Source organism: Camponotus vicinus, unplaced genomic scaffold (assembly GCF_025532165.1).
Source record: "Camponotus vicinus isolate PSW18456_S1 unplaced genomic scaffold, iyCamVici1.0 SCAF_2, whole genome shotgun sequence".
In the NCBI taxonomy this organism is placed as follows: Eukaryota; Metazoa; Arthropoda; class Insecta; order Hymenoptera; family Formicidae; genus Camponotus; species Camponotus vicinus.
The window spans coordinates 1,432,922-1,460,566 of NW_028141956.1; the positions used below are offsets into that span (position 1 = coordinate 1,432,922).

The 27,645-nt window shown below is 37.3% G+C and overlaps 1 protein-coding gene and 1 pseudogene across 4 annotated transcripts in view; one reads left to right on the forward strand and one right to left on the reverse strand.

The window, feature by feature from the left end:
- The window catches only part of LOC145967459 (kin of IRRE-like protein 1), a 372,081-nt gene that overhangs the window by 236,366 nt on the left and 108,070 nt on the right, over positions 1–27,645 (reverse strand). The gene's annotated exons all lie outside the window — the stretch shown is intronic.
- On the forward strand, positions 342–26,611 carry LOC145967367 (uncharacterized; annotated as a pseudogene). The gene is made up of 18 exons (XR_014437381.1): positions 342–492; positions 2,006–2,211; positions 15,647–15,775; positions 16,521–16,717; positions 17,110–17,469; positions 18,871–19,018; positions 19,405–19,722; positions 19,910–20,280; positions 20,398–20,558; positions 20,609–20,660; positions 22,366–22,609; positions 22,834–22,962; positions 23,042–23,238; positions 23,316–23,410; positions 24,702–24,978; positions 25,061–25,529; positions 25,730–26,103; positions 26,310–26,611. The product of XR_014437381.1 is annotated as an uncharacterized LOC145967367 (transcript).

Sequence of the window (27,645 nt, forward strand, 5' to 3'; positions counted from 1 at the left end):
AAGAGAACGAGTTTTTAAAATTGCGAAACTTGAATTTTTAGAAATTAATTTTCTCAATATTTTCAGAAAAGGATTATATATTTATAATCGTCTTTTTAATTTTAAAATCATCGTCATCGATCGTTCGCCGGTGGAAATACCGAAATCTATTCGCGCTGCGCCTCCGTTTCGAAAAACGTACATTCTTCATTTCTGCGACAATTACAATTAGTGTGAATATTATCGACAAGAGGAGTTTACGATCGGATTCATCAGCGTGATCTATGGTGGGCGCTTACAAGTGCCGGGGAATAGAAGCCAGCCTAGAGTGGGAGATGAATTATAAAGTGGCGTTCTACGGTGAGAGGACTTACAGTTACACTTTGCCCGTTTTGCTGCCGCACCGCACGTGCAAAGTCTTTGCCGGGGTCACGTGTTGTATCGGAGTGTAACATCGATAAGAAATCCGCCACGAGGGAAGTCGTGCCGACCGTTACGTCAGTGCAATACAATGTTGGTATTATCTCACATATCTCTCTCTCTCTCTCTCTCAAAGTCTTGAAATCTTTTACCAACTTTTTCATTAATAATCCCATAAATATAATATACTTTGACAACAGCAATGTACCGCGACAATGCCATGTACAAAATTGTACAATTCGATTATCATCCCGTTTCCTATTGGAAATAAAATACCGTTTATGCGAAAGAAGTTTCCAAGAGTTTATTGATTTTTTTTATTTCTGCACGGACGCGTTCGTTCCTTTTTTCTTTTTTTTTTACACAATCTCGCGTTACAGCTCGTTGCAATAAATCGTATTGGCCATATTGCAATATATGTTCAACGCAGTTTGATGCGCGTGCATTATAAATGGTAGATACAAAACGCGATCTCTCTCGTTCGTTCATTTTTCGCGTTACTCGCGTGATTCACGTGACCCGAGGGATACCCAATGTTTCGAAATTAGCGCGCGTTAATTAACGTCGAGCACGATTTTCGAGATATCCCCATTCGGCGCGGAAGGGGAGGCAATAATACGATTTTCGGCACGGCGCCACGAAGGAGGAATTATGCAAATTGATTGTGATAATCATTACACTTTGCTCGCTCGCGCCGACTCTTTGTGACTCGTACTTTGTTCCTCCGGGCGCTAAATGCGTGCACGCGTGCGCATTAGTAATGGTAGACACAGAAAGGTAACCGTGTTAATTAGGGATGAATTAATTAATGCGCTCGGTTAATTACAATACGCTATTAACTCATCCCGCTAATTAAAGCGAATATTTATTTTATTTATGTTAAATTAAATTTTCAGCTGCGAATGTCGCTGCGAAGGAAAACTTACGACAACGCACGTCGCGCGACATAAACATAAACCCACACATTGAAAGAAGAGAATAAAAACGAAAGATTTATATTTTTATTTTTGTGTGTACAAGTGCTTGTTCTAACCAAGCACAGATCTCGTAAATTACCTCATGCGGGAAAATCGATGTTTTCACGTCAGATAATTTCGATACGTCGCGTCGTTGACTTCGATTAGCTGGTACTAGAGATACGGACATGCTTAAGTGCTGATAAAGAAAGAAAACACAACTGGAAAGACTGCACGAAACGCAAATACCGAAACGCCATTAAACATGATTTTGCTCGATAGTCATGGAATTGCGCGTTTTCGCGCGACACGTAAAATCATGGCTGTAACGTCCGCGTTATTGTGCTTTCGATCTGCTAAAATGTACCAAATATTGCAATCAATTTACAATCGTTAACCTCTCGTCGTCGACTCCTTTTACGACCGACAGATAAACCGACGATAAATCACGGACAATAGCGTTTAAAGAGCAATAGTCGTGTCAGAGACGATATTTCGTCACACGCAAGAGTGACCAACTGGTACATAGCGACAACTATCTCTTACCAAACGCACGTGAGGGCACAGAAAACACGCGATATTTTATAGGCAGTTATGAAATTAATACGTGAAATAATTATTATTGCTCAATCTCATTTCAATGTTCACAGAATGTCGTACAATCTCTCAGTCGGGTCCTGCCCAGAACCCTACCTCGGGCCGAGCCTTGCCCAGGTTTGTCCAGGATCGCAGTTCTTGACCTTTATGACGCTCTTGGATGCACTTGTACGGTCTCAAGAAAGTGTATCTCAAATATGCGAGCGTATAAAGCCATTGAATCCGCCTGAATACTATTACGACTTTATTGTTGTGGGCGGTGAGTAAACGGACTTAAAGTTTTATCTACCGATCTCTATTATCCAACGATTAAAATGTAAATTATAAAAAGTGCTTATTCAATGCAAGAATTGATATCACATTTTTAATATGGATTCTATGCAAGAATCCATATTAAAAGTGTGATATTTTCCAAAGATATTCACACTCCATTGAAGCCAATGATGAAAACAACTGTAGAGGAAAATTTCCTAATCTGTTCATTCGAAAACTTTTTCTGTCTGGTTATAATAACTGTAAAATGTATTCATTTTTTCAAAACTTTTTTTCGAAAATTAAAGAAGATTACTTAATGATGATACTTGTAGCACATATACATGCATAAAGTACATAATTCTTTCATACAACGATTTGGAAACTATTTCTCGTAAAACAGAGGCAGAAATTATCCGGAAAACGTTTAATTAAGGATAAGAGTCTAATCAATACTCGTTATATCGAGAGGAAGAGTTGCAGAAAGTAACGGTCAGTGACTTTCTAATGGGTGAAATTGATCGACATAATTGGAATGTATCCTTGTGCGCACCTTGCATATCTCGAATAACCGGTTTGAGTGTCGATTTTAGTACAAGATAATAACACATTAATCTTATTACAGTAGACGAGGCGTGTTATCGCGTGAGAATGTGCGTAAACAGCGAATATCGTTTAGGCAATCATGGCCAATCATTACTTAAACGCGATAGTAATAAGCTGTCGATTTTAGTAAACAGACGAAAGCAATTTGACGGAAACCAGATGGCGCGTAAATATTGTTATTACGCCCGCAAGTCGACGAACCGCAAGTGGAAGTAATAAAATAAAATACGTAATGTGTTCGCAATGATAGCGATGAGTGTCGCGACTGTGTCGAAATGCCGCTCATAACCCATTTTCTAGACAATGAAAAAAAAATTGTAAAAACGGGAAACGCGAATCGAGGAAAGAGAAAATACCGCACGGGACGCGTAATCCAATATAATAGAGTATTAATAACTCGGGAACAATGCTGAATAAAATAGTTATTCGTACTAGTTGCGACGCTCTCAATGTAGCGAATGGGGAACTTCGACAACAATATAAACCAATTTAATCGCGCACTATCACGAAAGAATTCGATCAACATGCGATATGTTCTCATATATAATATTTAATAAAATATTATCTTCCAGTAATTTGCCAGAAGAATAGAGAAAAAATACTAATTTTTCTACGTAAAAAATCAGTCACATCGATGCTATACAGAATGTTCTAAAACTATCGAATGTCTTTTCGGTCGTAAATTTCTTATTCAATTTGCAGATAATTTTTCCTTAGCGAAAATATTGAGTTACATGTAAAAGAATAAAAAAGAATAGTTTCTCGCAAGCTAAACTTTGTAGAGGTGAAAGATTAACGAAACTACATTCTTCAGGCAATTTCGAGTGGAGTTTACTTTAATAGAATTTAAATTTGAGACTTAATTATAAAAATATACGATGGAAAAAATTGAAAACTTGCAAAAAATTATCGTTTCCCTTGATATTTTCGCTAAGAAAATTCGACTTTAAATTAGTAAGAAAGTTTACTGTTAAAAAAACATTAATGATAGTTATAGGACACTCGTATAGTGAAATTATTATAACTGTATTTAATGCATGCAATATATTCATAATTTCTCGAGTAAATTTTTTTCTGATAACCGGTCGTAATAATATTTTACGACTTTTATTCATTCGATTAATTTTACATAATTAATGGTTCTTAAATTGCTGTCCGCTTTATAAGAGAGCAACAATGTATAAACTCGCGAAATTGTCCCGTCAGGGAATGTAGGATTAATATTACGACACAGCGAAATATTCGTCCCGACTTTTGACATTTTACATTCGATCGGCGAACTGCCGCGGAGCCTCTTTGTAAAAGAAGGGGAGGGAGAGGAGAAAAAAAAGGGAGCACATAATTGAATATTTTAGTGCGCGGTTGATAAAAAAATCCGGGTCGCGCGTAAATCCCAGATCCGGAAATTCGCCGATCGCAGGGCAGAGGCGATACGCGGAAGCTCGCGGGATCGAGCGATCGAAACTAATTTTCTTTGCCTCCCTTTCGGGTGATTATTCTCGGGGTATAGGACACTCGGGATATTCGTACGGGAAGATGGAATTTTTCAGTAACTCTCTCGAACGGTTATCTGGTCGCGCAACTTGGATGACCATGGTGCTACGTTCGCGATATCGATCGCGTACTCGCGTATTTCAGTCCGCGTTGTAAGTAGAAAATAAAAAAAATTAGTAATATATATATATATATATATATATATATATATATATATATATATATATATATATATACACAGGATGTATCTGAAATGATGCACTAAACTTTAGAAGCGTATTCTAGAGGTCAAAATAAGACTTTTTTTTCTTATGAACATGGGTCCGCAAATGAACCCCCCTCCGAGCTAAAATTGGAAAATGTGTGAAATTGACCAAATACCCGCGCAACGCAAATTTATTTATCTCTCAAGAGAGGGTGATAGGTAACGTCAAAACCTTTTTTTTTCTGAAATACAGCCAATTTTTATTTTTTTCCCCAAACTTTAGAGGCCTCTAGCTCGGAGGGGGGTTCATTTGCGGACCCATGTTCATAGGAAAAAAAAGTCTTATTTTGACCTCTAGGATACGCTCCTAAAGTTTAGTGCATCATTTCAGATACATCCTGTATACAGGGTGACCCATTTTAACTTAGGCAGCCAAATAACTCGAAAAATAAGCAAGATAGAGAAAAATGTTTTAGACAAAAGTTGTATGGTTTCGAGGGGGCCATAAGATGGTATCATTGGTTTGACCTTGAAAAGTCATTTGAAGGTCACGTGAAGGTCACTTCAATTTTTTTAAATGGAACATCCTACATATTTTTGTACATTCTTGTAGCTCATCTCGAGAGCTTTCCAAAACACTATAATTAAGTACATTTTCGTTAAGTACTTTTTGAGTTATGAGGCTTGAAATAATTTCTTAATTTTACATAAACCGTAAAATATCTTGTAAAATATTCATTTTTCGATTACCTTACCTTAATAGTTTTATGTACAAAATAATGAGAGGAATCAATTGGTGTAAAGAAAACACATAGTTGTTTCGAAGAAAAAATATGTAATTTGCAATTAACAATTCCATATTTTTTCTTAAAAACAACTATGTGTTTTCTTTACACCAATTGATTCCTCTCATTATTTTGTACATAAAAGTATTAAGGTAAGATAATCGAAAAATGAATATTTTACAAGATATTTTACGGTTTATGTAAAATTAAGAAATTATTTCAAGCATCATAACTCAAAAAGTACTTAACGGAAAGGTACTTAATTATAGTGTTTTGGAAAGCTCTCGAAATAAGCTACAAGAATGTACAAAAATATATAGGATATTCCATTTAAAAAAATTGAAGTGACCTTCACGTGACCTTCAAATGACTCTTCAAGGTCAAACCAATGATACCATCTTATGGCCCCCTCGAAACCATACAACTTTTGTCTAAAACATTTTTCTCTATCTTGCTTATTTTTCGAGTTATTTGGCTGCCTAAGTTAAAATGGGTCACCCTGTATATAGGTCGCGCGGAAAAAACGCGGATGTAAAGATATAACGAGCGCGCAAAGTTTCTTCATTTCTCCAGGTATTATTATGATCGCTGTCTCTAATTAGAGATACGACACTACGGATACGGTAGACGGTGCGATTTCTTTCATTTCTTTCTAAAAGACTAAACGCGCGTCGTCTAATAGAGAGAGACGTGCAGACGCAGAAATAAACGTGTGGAAATACCTGTGTGGAATGATTAATCGTCGGGGGTGCGGCCAGGGTGTATTACTCGCGGAGGTGAAAAGAAAATATTAATAATATCCCGGGTCGTTGAGTAATTAGCGTGATGCTTATTAATTATTCCGTCAATGCCCAGTCGGAAGAAAGAAGTTCGTGGAATAATTATAATGGCGTAATACTCGAAGAACAGAAGTCGGCGAGGGCGATAAAAGGGTTGAGTCGACTGGAAACGAAAGAAAATGTGTTTTGTCATTATCATTAGGGCTGAGCGGAACGCCGTCCCCCGCGATAAAGCGAACGAAATCGTGATATGAATATATATCGTACAGCGACGATGCAACACGTGAGAGTAATTGAAATAATTGCAAAAACTTGTGTTGTACCGCGCCCCCTTTGGGGCTAGAAATATTAAATTACACACGAGGCGATCAAAAACGGACAGGGGAGGAAATCTCGCACGTCGAATCAAGATAAAGATTTATTATTCCGTCGACGCGGAGAATGGTGGTGCACTTGTAACACTGTGAAAAATAAGCCCTCCCTTATTCTTCTCGAAATCCCCCGAGAAGAATGCAAAAGACGAATTAGTGAGATCGAGAACGAAACACCGATCCATAATAGATTGCAAAATGTATAATAGATTGAGTAACGGTCGGCGACTATTTATGCTAGCCTATAAATGTAGTTTTGCATGTAAACGCGGACGTAAATTCTGAAAATTCATCAGAAAAACAAATGTTTTTCACGCATCGTTTATTCAACATTTTGTAAAACGACGGGAAAAAATATTATGTGCGTTCTCTGTTCGATAAAAAATGTAATAGGAGTCCCGGATGAAGAAGTATGTATGAATAAATGCATTCGACGTAACATTAACAAATGAAATAATCACTGTGTAAAACGTTTCGCGCAACATTTTATACTATAAACTACATAACTGGGAATAATGAATTAATGAAAGAGCCGGGAAAAATATTCCCGGGCGTAATCGGTACCTGTAGCTACGGTAACGATAAATATAACATTTTCGCGAATTGCTCGCGAAAATTTAACGAGCTATTAAAACGATAATTTAAAAAATAATTGGAAATAACACGTTTTTTATGCGTTTTAAATGCGTGCGCGCGTGTGTGTGCGTCTGTGTCCGGGGGAATCGACGATTCAAGGGGGTGCTCGACATCCTCCACGCTACGAATTTCATCTCTTTCGTCGAACGAAACGGAAAAACACTGTAAACCTCGCAGTGGCGTTTACATGTTTACCACGGCCAAACAGTTATCCGAGAGCGCGCGCCCGACGGTGACAATTGTTATTTGTCGTTTACAGGGGACGCGACGCCCTCACAAGCGCAAAATGCGATTCGATATGCATGATCGTTCCTACGCATCGCGCATATCCCGTTCGGATGCGATATTAATATAGACCGTTATTTATTCGGCCGGGAGGCGCGTGATTATTACGTCATTAATTTAATTACCGGGATCCTTCCCCGCTCTCCTCCCATGGAAGCCGCCCTCTCGTCCGACGCGACCGTCGTGTCATTACACCGGCAACGCTACGTTCCATTATTCCATAAGTTCCTGTCCCAGCCGGGGGATATAAATTCTCGAAGGTGGCAAAATTTGTTGGGAGGCCGAGGCAAAGAGAGAGAAAAAAGATATAGACAAAGAGAGAGGGGGGGGGGAGAGAGAGAGAGAGAAACAGCGGGTGGAGGACGGATCGCTCGCGCGATTGCATAGCGATGCGGGGGACGGCGCATAATGTGATTTAAACGGCTCAACGAATTTTATACGCTCTTTGCATTTCGGGATAATTCGTACCGGACGACGCGATCGCCCATGCGCACACTCGACGTGCATTTTGTTTATGCATTTCGGCGACTCGTTATAATACGCGACGACGGCGCGGGAGGGGGAGAGAGGGGGGGGGGCGGGACTGGTAAATTATTCATTGGATCCAGGGATCGTAAGACGTAGCGAGTAAAAGAGAAGTTCGGTAAAAGAGAGGAGCGAGGAACGAGTTCGTTCGTTATTAAAAAAAAAAAAACAAATTCGGGGTTCAAAGAAAAAAAAGTGCTCATGAATTGTTTATCCGTCTACACGTGGAAGCTCCAACGCGATTCGCTAGTGATATATTCATGCTACGCGTGCATCGCGTAACACGTAGCGTAATAAATACGTATAGGTTCCATACGTATATATATATATCCGCGAGAGATCCCCGCGTCTCTACAAACGTCCCCCTCCCTCCCCCCTCCTCCTCTTCTCTTCCTTCTCCCCAAGTTCGCAATTTTTCACGGCAATAACAGGCAGCTAGATCGCCCGTGTTTCCTCCTCCTGCCTCCCGGATAGAGCGCGACTTCTCTCCCCGCATTTTTCGCCGATCAAACACGGCTGCCTGCACAGCCAGAAAATAAAATGGCAGCCGAGCGGAATAAACGCGCATCATTCTGCATCTGCGACGCGCGCGCCGAAACGCGCTAAATATTGTCTGAAAAATATATAGATCGCTCCCAGCCATTCGAAACCGATGCGAGCGCGAACGAGAGCCCGCTTTTCTCCGGCTCCTCGCTTCATTTTAATAATTAGATTTCGGATCTTGAATATAAAATATTCGCCGTTTTAATATCCACCGCGCTATGCGCATCTTCCGGATGCCGCGTCCGATAACGCGCACTCCGAATATTCAAGAGGAATTGTAAATGATGTAACCATTGACGTCGTCGAGATAATATTCTCAAAATTATTTGCATTATCCGCGATTTCCGAAATTTCCAGACACCGAATTATTCCAAGTATCCGGCTTAATTAACAGTAGCTTTTCATGCACGTGCCGTACACGAAACATTTAAAATATTCGACGCAAAAAATATTAGGTCTCTAATTCACTAATTTAAATCCGATTAAATTAAGTCCGCTAAATTGTATTCGTTAAATATTTCACGCGTGCGATAGACGGATAATACGGATATCCCTGCGGTAGCGTTATAAATACGCTATCATCGCGCCAGCGCGGATTCGCGTCATTTATTCACGCCTTATAAATAATACTTAAGTAGCCTCGATATATATGTATAACTGCGTTCCGCTCACTAACGCGCGTTACAAGCCACAGGCTTGCGTTTCCTAACTTCCTGAACGAGTATAAATTGCAAACCTGTCTCACGTGCGGCTCATTTTCGATTACAAGCTATTTCTAACGCGTATATTAACGTTGACGTCGATAATTGACGCGCAGCAGGAGATAAAATACCAAGGCATATATAAGAAGATTTAGGAGTTAAATAAATCTCGAATTTAAAAGCGCAAGTCTCGATTTTACATCTACACACATCTGAAGTAAGACTATCGGAGCGACTGCATATTGTAAGTAGGTTTGCCAAATCCAAATATCTAAATTACCGGACATTTCGTTTTTGGGACAAAATCTAACCGGACAGAAACAGTAAACATAAAACTATATTAAATACAAAATTTCAAGTAAGAAACTTTCTCTTTCTCCCCTCCTCTCTCTCCCTCCCTCTCTTTCTCTTTCTTCTTTCTATCACCTCTCTCTTACAATATTGTTTTTCAAACAATTTTAGAAACGTCCGGTGTCCGGTTTGACTTATCAACCGGACACCGGACAAGACTCCTAAAAACCTGACAGTCCGGGTCAAAACCGGACGGTTGGTAACCCTAATTGTAAGCCAAGTAGATTCGCGAAGATTAGTAGAAATTAATGCAAAAACAGCAAGTATATACCTTCTTCGCGCGATAAATCACGGGATCCTTGACCGACAAGCCCGCGTTACGGTTGTAGAGCAAGGCGGTCTAACGATAAGTAAACCGTCCGCTGGATATACGAAGGCGCGCCGCGAGAAGAGCGAGTCGCGTTAAAAGATAACGAATCGGACGAGCGGGAATAATAAGCGGCACGACTCGGCGAAACAAAGTGAGGCGAAAGAGTAACGTCAAGACGGTTCTTCCGGATTTCCGGATCGAGCGCGTTATCTACGGTACGTATTTTTCTCTCTCTCTCTCTCTCTCTCTCACGGTTCCGATTTAGTATTAGAAATCGATTGCGGGGAAAATCGCGAGGAGAGAGATGTGGCCAGCAGCGAGAGCGACAGCTCGATCCGCTCCGCTCGTCTCGTCCGAGTGCACCGCGTTTCTTTCAGCAGGTGCATATATGCGGCCGCGACGCTTACGTAAGAGCGAATCGTTCTTGCCGGGGCAAAACCGTTTTCATCTGGCGATCTCGCGTCTCCGGTCCCGTTCGAATGCAGTCGCGGAAAGGACGGGGGCGGGGGCGGGGAAGGGGGAAGGGGGGGGAGAGGAGAAGCCGTGACAGCGCTCGCAAAAGGAAGAGACTAGCCGGCACACAGAATTATCGTGCTCGTTGGGATTATCGCGAATACCGGATTCAGAAATCCAGGAGAGCTCTCTCTCGCCAGTATATCCTTCCTCTCTTTCCTCCCTCTCTGCCTCCCTAGTTTCCCCTCCTCTTCCGGTGGAAGTAACAAGCCGAGAAACGTTCGCATTGCGACACATAAATTAGACGTGTTCCCCCCTCCTCCCCCCCCGTCATCGCGTTTTTTCATAGCCTCGCGCATGCTTTTTGCTCGCGTACCGCTCGATATCGGAATTATTCGATGAATGTCCTCCCGTCCTTTTATCGTTCCCCACATTATGCGCGAAATATAATAACATATTATCGGCTATCATTACTATAAGTGGAGGTATATACACACAAACGTCATTTTTATTTTCCAGCTCAATAGTGTAGTGTTTTACATTGGATATAGTTAAAATTAATAATTTAATAATTGATATAGGAGGAATATACGGCATTACGAGAATTGTCTATTATGTATTTAAATCGCCTGGGAAATTGTTTATGATATATGTATGATTAGTAAATTATAAAATAAATACTAGTACAAATATAACGTAATACAAATATTAAAGTACAAATACAAATATTATTAAAATACAATAAAATTTGATTATCAAATTTAGATTAACTCTGTTTACTCTCTGTTGGGAAGAGAAAGTAAATAACATGAAAGAAGAGGGAGATTATGATACGTAATTGAAATAAATATTAAATATATGTAATTCTGATTTTTTTAATTAAAATATGGCAAATCATTAATCCTTAGTTCTTTTCAAGGAGAAATTAAAAATTGCTCATCGAATACAGATCAATGCAAAATTGAGAAAATTTCTACAAAATAGCAATATCTAATTTATTTAAATTTTTGTAAGAAAAGCAAGTAATATATAAATCTAATTATAAAATACTAATTATATTGAGATAAATAACGATATAAGCAAATAGCATCCATGTCTTGCAACTCTCATAGATGCATCTATTTCCCGACCTTTACAGATTAATAAAAGTAATCAGAATTTAAGAGCGAGAATTCCACTTTCCGCAATTCTGTCGAGCTCTCTCTCCTCTCTCTCTCTCCTCTCTCTCTCTCTCTTCTCTCTCTCTCTCTCTCTCTTCCTCTTTACATGTCGTTGCCAGTCGACTCTATTAAAATTTCCAGCTAGTGCTTCGGCCAATGTCACACAAAGCTAGAATGTTATCTCTCTCAAACGTCATATTTCCACTTATATCTTCAGCACGTCTTTCACGAACATGCTCGTTATAAAGAGGTTGTCAACGTGTGCTCAGCCGTGTATCGTTGCCTCGTGGCATATATATTTCACGCGACAAACGGAGAGGAAATTACTCTGCACGCAACCGAAATAGCTAACAATAAGATAACATCTCAACTCGCGAACACGCGTCGAGAGAATATTTTTTCAACGTTCCACAAGAGTCGCGCGCGTATCGCGCGGAAAATAGCTCGGAAAGAAAGTCGACTATATCACGGCCGCTTTACCGATTCTTTTTGCGAAAGAGGTCGGGCAAATCGTGAATGCCGAAAGAACGATCGCGATCGGACGTAGTCTATTTTCCGCGCTGCTGCGTCGAAAGCGGTTCGTCGATCTGCGACAACCGTAAGAAACGGAGAACAATTTCGGCGTGCAATGAGGGGAATGTTTACCGTTCAAACGAGATTTTTGCACGCTCGTTAAACAACATATCTACTTTAAGTAAATATTTTGCTCTTTGTTGAATTGTACGTTTGAAGAAAAAAAAATTTAAATTAAACAAAATTTTAAACTAAAAATGTTTTTAAAAATTTTCAACTAAAGAATTCCCTCTGCCTTTTTAGAAGAATTAAGAATTTTGCGAGATACACATATTTGTACATTCACGTAAATTAGCTGTAATTAGTTGCAAAATTAACGAGTCTCAAAAATTCCTGTTTTGTCTTCATATATGGACGACAATTATCTCTAAATATTCATCTAACAGTATAATTTGCTTAATTATTAGTGCGCCTAATTATATCCTACGTCTACGTGAACAATTATGTCTTTGAAACAATGAAATATCGAGATAAATCATATTCACGCTTGCTTAAAGTATGTATGTTGAGGTACGTCCGGAACAGAAAGCAATTTCCCTATTAATTGTTGAATTCAAATTAGTTCTCATAAAGGAGCTAATTATAGACATCGTTAAACTGATTTAGCGCGGATGAAATTCTTCCTGGTTTGTTCCGACTTGGCGTCAATAAATGAGAATTCTTCAGAGACGCGAGAGAGCTCCCGCTTCTTCCGCAACGTCAAGTTCGACTAGACGACTAATTACCGAGAGACGAATCTGGTGGGCGAATCGCTACCGGATTCTTCTTCCTTCCGCGAACTTTTTTTTTGCTATTTTCATCTCTATTTATGGACGACTATGAAAGAAAGAGAGCATCCGTTTTTCTATAAACTGTAGCGTTATGTCTCTTCGACATGCGATTAGCGACTAAAAAAAAAATCACGAGCGGATTTTGTCGAGTGGAAGAAAGAAGAGTGGAAATATATCGCGCAAAACAACTACGCGTGTAATCGATTAAAAAAAAAAACTCATAGGTTCCATTCTCGAAATAATTTAAATTTGGATTATCCATAGTTTCTCAAACGGCATATTATCACAAAAGGAGCTGTGGTTGAATAAATATTTATTCGCCGTCTTGCATTATAAATATATAAAATTTATGGATATAAGGAGAAGAACAGTCTCTTGAGGTTACTCGCGGAAATAATCTTGCTGAATATGTATCAACTATCTCTCGTCCGTGTATGTTATCATCCGTTTAATAATTCACGAGAAATCTGGCGCGTAAATAGAAACGTTAGAGTCAAAAGAAGAGAGAGAAAGAATATGGAGAAAGAAATAGAAGCTGGATACAGAGAGTATAGCGTGAAAAAATAATTAAAATCTCGAATTGAAGTTTTCGACATTTTTTTTCGGAACGAGAATATATAATTAAAGGGGCCAGAAAGCAAATTTTTACATAAATTATTATACACGTATGTATACGCGCATATTATGTGTGTGTTATATAAAACTCGCGATATAGCGAGAGTGATACATCATATGGACAAGTTATGAGAGCACATTTGCCTTCCAGAGAAACATTACTTTTTCCTGTTCGATAACGCCTGTTATCAGGTATACCATTACGTGCAACTGGGAAGGTTTTCATTACATCAATTTCGGAGTCATGCAAATAGTGCAACCGACGCGCGCAAATCTCGGATATTTATGTCCAAAATGCAGATTGACTTCTGCGAATGCTAACGTTCTGACCTCCACTTATGATATTATTATAGTTTTTTTCGTCGTAAAAAAATATGCCATTTAAATAATAGAGAAACGAGGATTTTCTGTTCGAAAAATTCTCTCTCTTTTTTTTTCAACTTTTCGAGTCTTTGTACTAAGACAATTATTTTAGTTTGTCAATAAAAAAATGACTTTACACGACGGCGCATAAAATCCGAGTTTCGCCAGCAGCGCGATGTTCTTCGCTAAGGAATTAAGCTGTGAAACGTGTATATTTCGCATATATTTCATACGAAGGGGATTAGCCTCGGAAAAGAAACTATGTTGCATTTAGCCGTCAGCACGCGAACCCGGTTTACATGGGGCGTAATTATGCGCGATCGACAAAATAGAGAGAGTAAATCATATTACGCAAGTTGGCAGTTGCCGTAACGCGATTTGATACACACGCGGAAATGCTAATTGAATTTCTCGATTAGAATATCCCCGTAATAATCCGTAATATCTGCGGGAAAGTAAAATTCGATTAACGCAATTTCGATGTAAGCGACGGACCCCGCGGGATGTATGTATTTATGCGTGTCGCCTGCAATGCATATATCGCTATTAGTATCGTCGAATTAATCTCTGTTGTTCAATTAATCAGGCATTTAAAAAAAATTAAATAAAAATATATGCAAACCATCCGCACGTCTCTGAATACGTATTGTCAATATACAAAACGATTTATTATTTCAAAGTTGTTAATAAATTTTTATGTGAAATAACGTTATAAATCGCAAGCTCTTGCGTTATATTGTATCTATATAAATGTACAATGTCTGTACGATCGATTGTGTGACCATTTCAAGCGAATGTCACGATGACATTTACAAATCTCTCAACTGACCACGCGATTTCAGCAAATTTTTTCTTTTTCCTATAGAGAAGTATCTGTTTTCTTGTATTTGTAAAGACCAAATTAACAATTCACTTACTTAGCACAATGTTGTAAAAACATTATGATAAATTATGTTAAAAAAAGCCGAAGCATATCTAACATGCTAAAAAATACGAGCACGAGTATCAATAAACTAACTCGCAATGTTTAATGAATGCAAGCACTAAAAACAAAATATCGGTCAATGAGAAGATAAAAGATGTTTAAAAAAAATATCAAAATAAAATTATTAAATTCGCGAAATATATAAAACTTCATATACAGATATATACTATTATTATAATATATAATAAAGATATATACTATTATTTTATATACTATTATTATATACTATTATAATACATGCGATTTAACGATTGTGAAAAAATCCATTTTAAAAAAATGAAACACAACGCGACGGTATAATTGAATTCAAAGAAAAAAAAGCAATTTTATCGAAGCCTTTAGCGCGCGCAAAAATGCGTACGCGAAAGGTATAATTATGCAGCTCTTGGCAAACCATTGTCAAGGCCCTAACTATCTTAGCTTTCCAATGCGCCGTAGACAGGCCTTCTCGTAACAATCGATAAGATCTAACAACAACCGCAGCCGCGCCAAATTGCGTACATCCGAGGATAGTTAATTAACATAATAATATGAGGCTGTATATTACGTTCTTACATCAGCGCAATAATTACCTGATTGGCTGAGTGACTTTTCAGCTCTTATCGAACGCTCATAGAACTCTTTTCCTGATTTTCGCGCGTCTATCATTAATCGAATTCCTCTATCATTAATATACAAAGAAGGGAGACAGGAATAGTAGTTTGCGATTTATTAGTTGATGATGAATCTAATCGCTAAAAAAGTTAATTAGGGTCGCGCAGATGTTTTCCTTCCGGCGAATGCAATTAACAACATTCCCATTTCTTCCATCGCCGCCTCTCCCGCCCCACCTCCTCCGCCTCCGCCCATTGCGGATGCATTTTTCTCAGAGTAACAACAGTTTGCGCTGAATAACGATAGGACTTTAATGACTTTTGTCGCTTTGGAATTAGGAGGATCAGCCGGTGCCGTGGTGGCGTCTAGACTGAGCGACATACCCGAATGGAAAGTTTTGTTGCTAGAAGCCGGCCCGGACGAGCCACCGGGTGCCGAGGTTCCCAGTATGGTGGCAATGTTTCTGGGTAAGTTTCAATTGAACCTTTTCTATGTACAGAGCGCCATTCTGTTCCGTTATCTATACTACAAATTCAGACCTTGCTACGATAACGAGTATTTAAAATGCATCGAGATACATATCGCTTTAGTCTGGAAATCAGTTTCATCTTTTATCTCGTTAATCGATATATCGGAAACGAATATTGGAAGAAATATTTTGGAATCTTTCACACTTTATACTTGATTAATTTTTAATCGATTTCTGTCGGGTTTCTTTATAACTATTTTAGTAACTGTCAAAATATTTTATTTAAGGTTGCTTAAAATATAATAATATTTTATACAAGATTACTTAAAATACAATAAGAATTAACGTTTTATGATCTGTTAAAACCTTTAAAACTTACATTTAGAAAGATTTACATTTTGAATTATTTTAAATTCAACAATTATTAATAACTTTACTTATATTTGTAAAATCAATTATTCAACGAGTTAATATAAAATTGGTTACAAATCTGTGAGAATTAAAAATTGACACGATATCTAAAATCCGCAAATCTCTAAAATAAACACGCGCGAAAGAGGTCATTTTTATTTAAAATACATTTTGAGAAAATAAAATATTTTCGAGAGAGAGAGAGAGAAATAGAAAAGGGATGGAAATGATCGTAGTGCTCATCTGGAATCTATATTATTGCGAGAGCAGCTGCGATCTATATCCGTTACAGGCTTTACGCATGTTAAACGATCTGACAATTTTACCGATAGGAACTGACATTGACTGGCAGTATCAAACCACGAACGAGATGAACGCTTGTCTGTCAACTGGGGGATCCTGCAGTTGGCCGCGCGGTAAAAATCTCGGCGGAACGTCCGTCCACAACGGTATGATGTATAAGCGAGGTCAGGCGAAAGATTTTGACAATTGGGTGGCCATGGGAAATCCAGGATGGGGTTGGCGCGACGTAAGATCCCACTTGCCTTTGAATATTTCATTTAAGTAGAAATAATTATATATTAAACGTAAAGTTTTCGATCTATTCTTTAAATTTTCCAATTTATATCAAATCATGTAATATAAAAAAATATAAATTGCCATTTTGACGCGATTATTCGATTATCAAACTTTTAAACATGACTATAATATCATTAGCGTATGTCCCAGTTATGGTCTAATATTACGAATCTTGCAATTTTATAAAATGAGAAAAATCATTATTTAGAGAGAGAAAAACTTTCTCTCGAAAATCGATTACTAAGTTTATTCGAGTTTTTAATTCCGAGACGTTTTTCAAGAAACTGGAACATATACATATTCGACAATAAAGACACATAAATAGCGTATTATGTTTATTAGGTATTGCCCCATTTCATGTGCTCCGAAAACAACACGGAGATCAATCGGGTGGGTCGCAAATATCATTCGACCGGCGGTTTGTTAAACGTCGAACGGTTTCCATGGAGGCCTGCAATCGTCGACGACATCCTCGCGGCGGCGGTCGAAAGAGGATATTCGATTAGCGAGGATCTGAACGGCGACCAAATTACAGGATTCTCTGTAGCGCAAACCACAAGTAAAAATGGCGTTCGAGTGAGTAGCGCCGGAGCGTTTCTACGGCCAGTTCGGCACCGACGTAATTTACACATCGCTCTAAACGCCACCGTTACGAAGATTATCATCGAGAATCAAAAGGCCGTTGGAGTCCAATTTTATCAAGTTAGTATATACATCTAGATCCATTTCAGTCTCAGTGAAATCGCTGTTGAAATTTATATATCAACACTTGTGTGAAAATATCTGGGCATTTAGTCTATTACACAGGCCTGCGAAATTTTAGGTTTGATTAGTTATAAAAAGCCGAGTAGATGAATCTAATAGATTTTTTGACGCCCTGGCTGCAGAATTTCTCCGGCCAACAATCTCTCAGGTAAACAATGATTAATAATGCACATCAGGTTTTTGAGTAATTAATGGTAAAATAATTCAAGAATGGCTATTTCGATCAATTTCTTAAATTTATCATGAGTATTTCCTGGATTTATTATTAGTCTTTACCTAATGCTATACGATGCTATTGACAAAAATATTTCAAAAAATTCAAAATTCAAAAAGTCCCCTCGTAATAAATTTATGAAATTGGCTGAAATAGCCATTTTCGGACTATTTAACTACAAATTACTTAAAAATCTGACGTGCTAGGAAAATTCTGCGATCAAATTCGTTTTCAAAAAAATTATCAGATTCATCTATTGTGCTTTTTGTAACTGACCCTCTCAGGTCTGTGTTATTATTTTAAAGGGCCAATAATATACCTTAATAAATCTTGGATATACGTGCCAGAAATATAAGAAATATCCGAAAATTATTACATTATTGCGATAATATCATTTTTGAATATTTGTCGAGTATCACGCGTATAAGGAATAAATTTTTGTAGATGCTATTGGAAATTTTATTTGTCACAATATCGCGAATGGAAGGTCTTTATCCGATGAATCGTGGAGAAACTCGCTGCAAGTTCTATTAATACGCTGAAAACGCGTGATAAACTTGCATTATGCACGAGTGACTTTCGAGGACTTTCTGTTTTTTATCTGTATTAAAAAATAATTCTCTGCAACCATGCGCACCATTCTCTGAACAACCATGCGCACAAGTCACGCGACACAGAGTCACTTTCATGGACATCAAGAGTATAGTTTTTCTCCCGTTTCTATATAAGTTTTTCAAAACAATGATTAATAATGCACGTAATAGAGTCACTTTCACGGATATCGGAAAGATTTTACAAGCTTCTTATGTGCAAATCAAATTAATTTGCTATACTTGATTCTCATGTATTTCGCACGCTTAAATCTCCGAGAATATGCAATAAAAAAAAGTCAAGCTATCGTTAGCGGCTAAATTTGATTTAGCATTTTTATCAGAGTATTAAATTTTGCAAAATATAAACAAGAATAGACAAAGTCAACAATATAGCAATATTGCGTTCTTGCGCATCGGGGAACTTTGCTTTTTGCCGGAGCGGTTACCGGCACTTAGAGCGCGAAATCAAGTTCGCGCTCTGAAACATGGCGGTGAGTTTGGTGATGTGAGTTTCAATGAACGCATCTTCAGGATGGTGAACTTCGAGTTGCCCGTGCCACAAAGGAGGTAATCGCCTCCGGTGGTGCCGTAAATTCGCCTCAACTGTTGCTGCTCTCCGGAATCGGGCCGAAGGAACATCTACGGGCGGTGAACGTCACGGTTGTCAAGGATCTTCCAGGTAAGCGATCCATTCATTGCGCGTAGGTCATTCACAATGATGAGTAATACGTCGATGTATCGAAGAGATAATAATCTTCCGCTAAAGAATAAGAAATTTATGCGAAATATTAATTACGCGTCTCTTGAAGAGGCTCGGTTTCCATTAGTTTCGAGTTTCTTAGAGAATCATATTTAAAGAATGGCTACGTTATAGTTTCTCTAAATGAATAAGTAGTGAAATTCTACGTTAAAACGTGCGCCAATAAAACCTTTAAAGCATAAAACTTTTTCTATAAAGTGTAATTTATCGGAAGGAATAGTCGATCGATATTTCAGCGGATTATCAAGAGGAATTGCAACGAAATCGATGAATTAAATGGAGGCGAAATCTCTATTTTGTTCCAGGTGTCGGAGAGAATCTGCATAATCACGTGTCGTACACTTTATCATGGACTATCAATCAACCGAATCTGTATGACCTGAATTGGGCGGCTGCCACGGAATATATCGCCTTTCAGAAAGGACCGATGGCGTCGACGGGTTTGTCACAATTGACCGGAATGCTGCCGTCGCTTTACACGACTCCGGATCATCCCGACATCCAACTGTTCTTCGGCGGTTATCAGGCGGCCTGCGCGACCACCGGTGAAATCGGCGCCATCATGAACGATAACGGTCGTAGCATCAGCATATCGCCAACGATGACACAACCGCGTAGTAAAGGTAAATTATAAATTAGTTGAAAATGTCTTCCAGGAATACTAATTAGAATACGGTAATACTGATAAATTTGTTGTTGTAAAACTTTTAGAAATTGATTAATTAACGTTCTCATTGTTTTTTTCCAACGAGTATCGATCTTCTTCAACGAATAATCTATGCGAACTACGAACTTCCTTCCTTCCTTCAGGAAATCTTCGTCTCGCGAGTAACGATCCCCTCGCGAAGCCGATCATCTGGGGAAATTATCTAAGCGATCCGATGGACATGGCGATTCTCGTCCAAGGCATCGAGATTGCGTTGTCTCTCGCCAACAGCAGTGCCATGGCCAAGTATAACATGACTCTAAGCATTAACCCATTACCGGCGTGTTCCGGATATACGCCCTTAAGCAAGGATTACTGGGCCTGCGTCGTGCGTCAGGATACTGGACCGGAGAATCATCAGGCGGGCTCTTGCAAGATGGGACCGCCACACGATCCCATGGCCGTGGTCGATAATCGATTGAGAGTTTACGGCATCAGAAATCTTCGTGTGGCCGATGCATCCATTATGCCGCAGGTAAATATTTCCCGTAATATTATCGATGCATCCTCGATTACGATTTATATGCTACTTCTCCAAAATTGATATTCTGACTTGCGTGCGAAAAAAAATATGTCGAAATTGTTTTTAAAGGTAACGTCCAGCAATACGGCAGCACCGTCCATGATGATCGGCGAAAAGGCGGCCGCGTATATCAAGTCCGATTGGGGCGTTGGCGGTACACAATGGTACGGGAAAGCATCTCCTAGCCCGTTATGGAAAAACAGCCATTACAACCATTGGAAGAATCATTAGTCACCAGCAATTTCCCATGTTTCCATAGTTCTCGTACGACTATCGACAGTTCACTGGACCTATTACTTTGGGGAATCAAGTATATCGACTGGGATCAGGCTGTATGGTGACCGGGAGTCCACGATCTATCTAGTCTCTTATGAGCCATTTTCCGCAGCACCTCGGCATGAGCGCGACCGAGGACTCTCCGTAAGATTCGAAATTACATCACAATGTGCAATTATTGTTACTGATAGGGAAAGAGAAAGAGAGAGAGAGAGTTGTACAACTGAAGACAGTATCGCCATGTGTTTCAATTTCCAATTAGTAATTTCCTAAGATTGTGAATCTCAAACAACGTTGCGTTTCTCAAGAGGTCAATCAAATAGTCGTGGTAGAGGCGCACAAATCTCCGTACAATTTATAAATGTTACTATTACGATTAATTCCTTACAATTTTCCTATTATCTAATTATGCATACACTATGTTTAGAGATACGAAAAAGTGTATGATATACACGTTCGTATTATATTAATAATTCCTTTTAGTTTAATATATATCCAAATTTTTTAGTACCTTTTATTAGCTTTATGACATATATAATATATACTATTTTTATATGTCTCTTATTTGAAATAATGACCAAAGACAAATTCTGGTATATCGTAGGCCAATGAAGAATAGCAAATACAGTAGTTAATATTGTTAAATGAAAAATGTGCAGAAAATAAAGTGGATTATAAGTATGAACAGCTCGACCGCTCATAGAGTGCGCGAGTGTAAATCAAAATAATTGTAAATAAAAAAGATTTCATTAATGGCAGAAATCAAATATGAAATATAACACATCACATCCGTTTCCGATGATCCGCGTTCCCTAACAGCGCATACATATATATGTATATATATAAATGTAATGTCTACAATCTTGGAAACAAATACTTATATTATATTTATATTTATATTTATATTTATATAACAAGACGAAAGTTCTACCCGAAAACTGTTTGATAAGTTAATATATTAATAAATTAATGTCCGCACAATTTTTTACGTGCAATATATAAGCTCTCATCAGAAACTTTCAAAATGCAAATGGAGTTAAGGATAACGCAGTTCATATCAGCGTAGCTATCTATTTTATTCGCGCTATTTCACAGACTATTCATCAAATTCCCGCAACGATAGCACGTGTAACGATTTACACGTGTGACAAGCACGAGTTAACAAGCGTCACTATTATCACTTTTTTAAGTTAATGACTGTGCAATTTGTGCATATGCATACGCGCATATACAAACGGGTAGCTATATAACAAAGCGGCATCGAAAAGAGCATCGCAATCGTAGAATAAAAGCCAAGTGAAACGGATAGTTTTACTTACGAGTTCAGATAATCGCACTACAAAAATGGTATGTTCTTGATACATTGTTTCATATAAACAAAAAAAAAGAAATATAAATAAATAAATAAATATTAGAAATATCAAAATATGTAACACAAAATCAATATCGTTCCGGAAAATCTCGAGATAATATAATAAAAGTGTATCGAAAAATATTTTCCTTTGTCACACACAACTGAAACTTCCTCCAATATTTCAAAATCAAGAAATTAAAATGGAGAATGTTTTTTTTTTAAATAAAAATATTAATATTAAGAAATTATAATTTATATTTTTAATCGTTTATCAAGAAAATCATTCATTTTTTTCAACATGTTTATCCCACGCAATGATATAGCATTATATACGATATATTAAGACTGAAATTCTTAATCGCTGTAATTAATACTCGTATAAATTATGTATTATCCGGGTATTATAGAGTGCGTCATTGGGTCCTACGACCTTTCAAATACCTGATGCTATAACGCCGCAAGCACCATGTTCGTCACCCTTCGTAAGTGGACTTACATTGATGGATGTTTGCAGCGGCAATTCTGCCACTTTATTTCTGAATATGTTGAACGTGTTAGCTACTTATAGCACGGTAATTAACGGTGTTTGTGAACGTATTAAACCTATTACAAAAGTAAGTCAACACACTTACGACTTCATTGTCGTTGGAGGTAAGATAATCAATATAATAATAATTATTATAATGTGCCTGTTTATCTTGCTCGATATTAATCGAGACATTTTCGTTTCATTATTTCTAACGTAAGATTGTTAAGGTCTATCTTCAGATTGTATCACGATAATTGAAAATAAATGAGTTGAATTGATTTTTATTTATAAAAAAAATGGATATTGAATATTAATTCATTATTTTGATTGCATCTTTTTATCTTAGGTGGCGCAGGTGGATCGGTCGTAGCCTCTAGCTTGAGCGAGAACCCGGACTGGTCTGTACTCCTCGTGGAAGCCGGACCGGATGAACCAGCTGGCACACAAATACCAAGCAACCTTCAAGTCTTTCTCGGTATCGCACGCTTTGTACTTTTTTTAATCGGCAAAATGAGCATTCGCGCAGCTAATTTCGATCATATTCATGATTGCAGGCACGGCATTGGATTGGAAGTATCACACCATAAACGAATCGCACGCGTGCTTGAGTACCAACGGTAGCTGTAGCTGGCCAAGGGGCAAGAATCTCGGCGGATGTACTTCTCATCACGGTATGGCGTATCATCGTGGTCATGAAAAAGATTACACCAGATGGGTTGAGATGGGAAATGTAGGCTGGTCATGGCAAGACGTAAGTATCTAAGGAATTATCATCAATAAACAGATCATCAGTCGCGCAAAATATTATTATACTCTTTTGTCTATCAGGTATTGCCGTACTTCTTTAAACAGGAAGATAATAAGGAGATTGGAAGGGTCCGAATACAGGATCACGGCGTTGGAGGTCCGATGACAGTTGAAAGGTATGAATTATTTTGCAAATATGCTTCTCTATCTTATTTTATTTTCATAATATTCTGACTATATATGTGCATGTGATCTACTTTATAATATATTAAAACAAATACATATATTTAAAATTATAGAGATAAAAAACATGTTGTGAGATAAATATATGATATCATTAAATTTATATATATGGTTCTTTTTTAATATTTATTATTTAATTAGTTATAAATATCTATATACAAAATTTGTTATTAAATTTGTTATTAAATTTTATTTAAAATTTAGTATTATCAATGAAAAATATTTTAACGGCACATCTACTCGTATTCTATGTCATAATTAATGTATTCGAATCTGGCATTCATTAAATATAAATACGCACATTTAGAACTGTTACAGTGTCTGTGAAGCAAGCACGACAATCTACGAATTTAAAAAAAATACTAAGAGCTCTGATAGCACTTTTCATAATTCTATAGTTTTTGATAAAAATTAAAAGAGTTCCGCATTCCTTATATTAAAAAATCGAAATCGAAAAAATGTGCCAACTTCGCGAATCTAACACGACACCCTTCCTTCTAAAGTATTAAAACGCGTTGAATATCATTATTTTTAGCAAGAGTTCCTGATAGTTCAGGATGATCCTGATAGTTTTTAAATGGGTGGTACGGGTGGTCTGAAACACCCTGTATATACGCTGAACTTGAACAAAAATATCGAGAACTGTTATTAAAAATAATTATTTTCAACGTGTTTTAGTACTTATTGTTAGAGAGAGAGTGTCGTGCTAGGTAATTGTAAAAAATTGTTTAAAAAATAGTAAACGATCGGAACTTTGCGTAAAAATGTTTCTAAAGGCTAGAACTTTTATAGAACTGTCAAGAATTATTGTTAGAATTGCGGAAAATTATCCACACGACACATTATTGTTGGAATCGATCTGAAATTGCATATAAGCTGAACTTGAGCAAAACTATCGGGAACTCTTGCTAAAAATCATGATATTCAACGCGTCTTAAATACTTTAGAGGTAAGAATGTCGTTCTAGATTCGCGAAATTAGCACGACATTTTTTCGATTTCGTTTTTTTAATATAAGAAATGCAGAACTCTTTTTAATTTTTATCAGGAACTGTAGAACTACGAAAAGTGCTATCAGAACTGTTAATATTTTTTGAAATTTGCAGATTGTGCCAGTTTCACAGATACACTGTCACATACCTTTAAACATTATTCCCACAATTTCTCTGCCGCTTTAATTGATCTATAGATACGAATTAGACTCGCTGATCACTTTCGTTAATAGATTCCCCTGGCAGCCACAACTCGCTTGGGACATACTGACTGCAGCGAATCAAGTAGGCCTTGGAACCACTGAAGACTTGGTGGGCCCGAATATCACGGGATTCAACATCGCACAGACGATAAGCAGAAATGGTGTCAGACTCAGCACTCCCAGAGCTTTCTTGTGGCCGCACAGGGATCGCCCAAATTTACACGTAGCGCTGAATGCGACCGCGACAAAAGTTCTTACAAAACATAAAAGATCGAAAGTGACAGCTACCGGAATCAAGTTCGTTATGGTGAGATTACTTTCTTTCCCCGATTTATATTACACGCGCGATTGTATCTCCGTAAAACATATAATAACTTCCATATTCGCAGAATGGCCGAAAATACACTGTACATGCGAGAAAGGAAGTGATCCTTTCAGGCGGTTCGATAAACTCGCCTCAGCTTCTGCTCCTGTCGGGCATCGGGCCGAAGGAACACTTGAAGTCTGTAAAAATTCACCCAGTCCTCGATCTGCCGGGAGTAGGCGAAAATCTCCATAATCACCAGTCGTACGGTTTAGATTTCAATATCAATCAACGGCCAATAAATGAGCTAAATGTCGATTCTGCCGATCTATATCTATACAATCAAACGGGCCCGATGTCATCAACGGGTATGGCTCAACTTACTGCAATTCTGGTATCCAACTACACCACCAAAGACGATCCGGACATTCAGATTTTCTTCTCTGGTTATCAAGCTGCCTGTAATACAGGCGACAGGATTCCGGACTTGCTAACATACAACAATAAAGAAACTATTAGAATGACTTCAGTAAATGTACAGCCACGCAGCAGAGGTAAATGAATAGTTACATAATTTATGCATATATAATAGCAAGAAATATTAGCGCAATATTTTTCTGATGAAGTAAGTAGCAATATTTTTCTCTTCTGTGCTTTGGCAATTAAAAGTGATCAAATCTTTTTTTTCTTCTATAATTCTTTTTAAGGGGAATAAAAGTTCTGTTTATTGCAATTAAATGCAAATGATTTACAGGCCGAATCACGCTTGCATCGAACGATCCATTGAGGCCTCCGAATATCTGGGCTAACGATCTGGCGGAAAAAATAGACAGAGAGATTATTTACGACGGTATCAAGAAAATCTTAAAATTGGTGACGGCAGAAGAATTAAAGAAATATCACTTCAAGAAAATAAATTATGATGCCCCGGAATGTGACCATGTAGGCAAAAAGGGTAGTTATAAACATTGGGACTGTCTAATCCAATACGACACTCGGCCCGAAAATCACCAGGCCGGTACTTGTAAAATGGGACCCGCTACGGATCCCATGGCAGTTGTTGATCCAGAACTCAAAGTTCATGGCGTAGACCACTTGAGAGTAGCTGATGCGTCTATCATGCCACAGGTAAATAGCGTTTTTTCCGTCATTATTACAAAATTTTAATAAAAATGCTGCAAATGATTAATGTCATTCTTTTTGTTTTTTAATTTATGTTTATTTTGAAAATAATCAAACATCATGGACAAATAATTTTTCCCAAATATTTTAAAATACAACATACTTCTAATTGTTTAAAAATTATATCTAACATGTATTATTTTTTTCAATAGGTGGTTTCCGGTAATCCCGTTGCTACCATCAATATGATCGGCGAAAGAGCTGCTGATTTTATCAAAAACGATTGGTTATAAAAGGAACAGGAATAAAATTGATCTCTCTTCACCGGTATCCGAACTAATACATATTAAATCTATTAGTTATATATATATATATATATATATATATATATATAATAAGATAATATATATGTGTGTTAGCTATACACACATAATAAAGATAACACATATTGCACATTTCATTTGCAACTTGTGAGATATTTAATAAAGATATTATTCACTTAGTTGCTAAACAACTGTGTTTTTTTCATATGTTTTACTCAATGCGCGCGTTTACATATCCAAACTAATCTTTTGGATATCAGTTATAGAGCGTAATAAAGATAAGATTAGTTTACGAATGGGAAGTTTTGATTTTACGAGATTTATCTTCATTGTGTGTAGTGAAGTTAAATTACGGTGGATGAGATCTACGATAAGCCGATTTAAAGAGTGTCTCGTTAAATGATACGTTCTATCACATGTACGTTTCATTTAGAGTTAAACTCAATTTTATTCCATATTTTACTTCATCCTTACTTCAAACACGCGAATTTTGCGTTCATTCAAATAGTTTAAAAATAAATCTGAAAAGTTTAAATCAACATCAGCCTTATTTGCTTAAACTACACACTATTCATAGACAAATAAAACCGTGGAAAATTATTATTTAATTTATCCGTCGATTTACGTCGATAAACATATTTAAATTATATATTTATTATATTATAGAAAAACTAAGAAAAAATTTTTTGATATATTTTCGATATAGATCTATATATTATTGAACACAAGTGGTGATATGCAAAAAGACTAATTTATTTGGATATATTTGGATATGCCAAAAATTTTTATGTGATTTCTCGTTTTAATCCAACATGATTACAGTTGCAGTGACCAAGAGCTGCATTCTGATTAATACATGAGAATAACATTAACATTTGGCTTAAGATATCTGTTATTCGCTGACCATTGGAGCTAAATTACATCTTGAATTGCTTATTAGAAAAATATTGCAAGAGTTAGAACAGAGGTGACAGTAGTGTGATAATTAGGAAAAAACACATTTCAAATTGAATGTAAATTATAAGTTGTATTTATATTTTGACAAACAGTAGATCAATATGATATAGCACATTTGATGAAGTCTGGACAGCAATTTGAAATGTGTTTATACACTAATAAAACTGGATTATTTGTTTAAGTCACTATACACACACACACACACACACAAATATATATATATATATATATATATATATATATATATATATATATACAGGGTGAGCCA